A 3,885-nucleotide genomic window follows, 5' to 3' on the forward strand; every position below is an offset into this window, starting at 1 on the left:
CACCACGCCTGGCTAATTTTTGTATTTTTAGTAGAGACAGGGTTTCTCCATATTGGTCAGGTTGGTCTTGAACTCCTGACCTCAAGTGATCCACCCGTCTCGGCCTCCCAAAGTGCTGGAATTACAGGTGTAAGCCACCATGCCCAGCCAGAAATCCTATTATGTTTTAATTTCCCTTCAAAACTACACTTGAATGATCCAGGTTTAAATTCCATTTGCATGTATAAAAAAACAGCTAAAATAATCTTGCTCATCTAGTTTCCAAATCCTGTGTTAAAAATAAGATGGCATGTGCATACGCCAATTAATTATATTTATAAACAATTAAATATATCTATTTTTATATAAAATGGAAAATTTGAGGCAGACACAGAAAATGAAATACATATCTCTAAGCATTGTCATGTTTTTGAGAAGGCAACTTTTAATCCTAAAAGTTGTATGAAAAAATAAAAACTAGCCTAATTTTGTCTATTACTGTTAAAGCGTCAATAAAATGAAGAGATATGTTAAATTCCAGGGCAGCGTATTTATAGCAAAAACAAAAACTAACATCAAGAATATTAAAAAACTGAACATGACTGTTATATCGGGGTTAGACAATCATGAAAGCACAGAATCACTTACAATTTGGAATTGTAATGTGAACCTCTAAGAGACTATAATAATTGTTTTATTAATCTACATAAGTAGGCCTTAAGAGGAATTAACATTTATAAAGAAATCTAAAACAGTACTCTGTAAACTGATACTTCACATATAGAATAAAAAATAAGCTGATAATATCTCTTATTACACAAAAATTCTATTTATAAACTTGGACATTAACACAATGTTAATAAAAGACATTATGTAAGTTTTCTTGCAAATATTTTGGAAGAGAAAAATAACATCAATTTTTAAAGGTAGTTTTTTTTCAAACTAAATTACCTAATGTATTGAAAGAAGCAACATAAATTACATATTTTTGCTTTATTATACCTGTAATAGACTTGAATTTCTAGAATACAAAAAGTCAAGTTTTATGCTAAATCAACAGAGAGTTCAGCATCTTCTTCCCTTCCTCCAAGATTCAGGTTGTCCACTGAATTATAATCATCACTTGTCAATAAGAAGCAAAGAATCAAGATATTAACAATGACCATACATATTCACAAAGAAAGCCCTAAGGTCCCAATATACCACAGTGCTTAGAAAAGTCACCACCAGGTGGACAGCATTGATACTGAGATTCCATTCCTGTACTTTATATCTCCTCAAATTGAAAAGACCATATACACATAGAGGGAATGGTATTGATTGCTTGCATCAACCACCAAGATATTTATCCTTTAGATGAAAGCAATTTTTATTTTAACTTTTTAGCAATTTTCAAAAATAATTAATGAATATTAGAATTTGACAGTGTTTGTGTATTTTAGGACATAAGAAGAAAAGCACAGGAATAGTTATTCCCATTGGCTGATTTTGGACTTCAGCTGAAACAAGATGCAGGCTATGTAGATACCTGGTCCTCATTCATTTCTGTCAGTAATTTGTTGGCAAGGTCTTTCTCGTTCTTGTCTGCCACCTTATTGTTAGCATTTAAAAACAGCTGTTAAAAACAGAGACAAGAATAATGGAGAAAGAACATTAAAACTGTTACCTACAAGTAGCAATGAAGCTTAAATGGGTTTCCATATCTCTTGAAAATAAACCCAAGAATTCCCCTGTGAAGTATATTACACTTTTAGAAATTAAAGATTATTCACTTTTTGGATTATGAACTAATAGTAGTTTAGATATTTCTCTCTTGGAATTCAAAGTTACTAAAATAACAAACAATGGCAATAATTAGGATTAGTTAATATTCCTAAATTCTTAAAGAATCAGCAGAGAATGTCTCACAGTGATATGAGTCCCCACCCAAATCTCATCTTGAATTGTAGTTCCCCAAATTCCAGCGTGTTGTGGGAGAAACTTGGTGGGAGTTCTCGTGGTAAGTGATTAAGTCTCATGAGATCTGATGGTTTTATATTATAAAGGGAAGTTTCCCTGCACAAGCTCTATTCTCTTGTCTGATGCCATGTGAGACGTGCCATTCACCTTCCACCATTATTGTGAGGCTTCCTCAGCCACATGAAACTGTGAGTCCATTAAACTTTTGCAAATTGTCCAGTCTCAGGTATGTCTTTATGAGCAGCATGAAAATGGACTAATACACACAAAAAAGAAGGAAAGCTGTTACTGACACAAACTAAAGATACTGTAGTACATAACACCCAGTATGGTTCTATAGTTAAGGAAGTTTGTGAAGTGCTATCAAACTAACTTTAAAAATGGTTCTTTCTAGAAGTACTTCTCAGAGTCTCAAATATGCTAATGTGTACTTTGACAAGGGAGGTCAGGGTGCAGCATTTCCAAAATTTATCTGACCACACATTTTGTTAAAACATTAGTTTAAAAGTATTCTCCAAAGTCATCAAGAATTGAGCTTCATTTATATTCATTTATATTCTGTAAAAGAAAACTGATATTATCTCTAGCATACATGGGCATTACCCTCTTCCCAATAAACTAAAGAAATCAAGTGTTTTAGTCTCAGTATATAAAAGTCAGCATCCCAAAAGGCCTTCGCCTTGCCCACAATTTGAGTACAGAGAAAGAAAATTCAAATGATATTCAAAGGGAGAGACAGTTAGATTTATAAAGGAATTTATTAAGAGCATCCTAAGGAAGAAGGTTCTTAGGAAGTTATATTATTTCAGAAATGAGAAAACAAAAGGTCGAGTTACATACTGAAATATGCAATATAAAATAAACTGCATAGAGGTATGGTATTATATGTTATGCAAGAGTATATATAAGGCTTAACATAACAATAAATTGATATATACACTACAGGCCTTGGAATCAGAGACCTGAGTGTGAATTTTGGTTCTGCAACTTATTGGCTGTCTGATTTCAAGGAAAACTACTTCTCCAAGCTTTTCTCAAAAACAGGGAGAAAAATACCTCATCAAATAGCTATATATATTCAATGACATAATCCACACTAGCTTATTAGCATAGTATCTGGCACATAACAGAGACTTAACAAATGAAAGATGTCGGCTGGGCATGGTGGCTCACGCCTATAATTCCAGCACTTTGGGAGGCTGAGGTGGGCGGATTACCTGAGGTCAGGAGGTTGAGACCCGTCTGGCCAACATGGTGAAACCCTGTCCCTACTAAAAATAGAAAAATTAGCCTGTAGTCCCAGCTACTTGGGAGGCTGAGGCAGGAGAATCACTTGAACCTGGGAGGCGGAGGTTGCAGTGAGCAGAGATAGAGCCACTACACTCCAGCCTAGGTGACACAGCGAGACTCTGACTCAAAAAAACAAACAAACAAAAAACAAATGAAAGGTGGCATTATTACAAGCAAAGTCTTTTTAAAAGAATAATATTTCATATTTAGGTAAAGGGAAACAAATAGATAAAACTGGTCAATGTAAAAATGAGTAAAATCTTTCCAGAAAGCAATATAGCAATCTGTAAGAAGAATCTTTAAAACCATTCTTACTCTTTAACCCAGTAACTGTATTTCTAAAAATCTACCCTAAGAAACAGTCAAAAACACCAAGATTTTAGCAGCCATAAAGACTAGATAATGGTTTTGAATTCTTCTCCTTGCTACTGAAGATACAATTTTCTTCTTTTCTTTTCTCTTCTTTTTTTGAGATGGAGTTGCACTCTTGTTGCCCAGGTTGGAGTGCAATGGTGCAGTCTTGGCTCACTGCAACCTCCACCTCCTGGGTTCAATCAATTCTCCTGCCTCAGTCTCCTGAGTGGCTGGGATTACAGGCATACGCCACCATGCCTGGCTAATTTTTTTGTATTTTTAGTAGAGACGGGGTTTCCTCAT

At 34.5% G+C, this 3,885-nt stretch overlaps 1 protein-coding gene across 1 annotated transcript in view; it reads right to left on the reverse strand.

Annotated features, from left to right (window-relative positions):
• Positions 1-3,885, reverse strand: part of NBEAL1 (neurobeachin-like 1) — a 206,959-nt gene that overhangs the window by 112,712 nt on the left and 90,362 nt on the right. The window lies entirely within an intron of this gene.

This window comes from Colobus angolensis, unplaced genomic scaffold (assembly GCF_000951035.1).
Source record: "Colobus angolensis palliatus isolate OR3802 unplaced genomic scaffold, Cang.pa_1.0 Scaffold30, whole genome shotgun sequence".
Classification (NCBI taxonomy): domain Eukaryota; kingdom Metazoa; phylum Chordata; class Mammalia; order Primates; family Cercopithecidae; genus Colobus; species Colobus angolensis.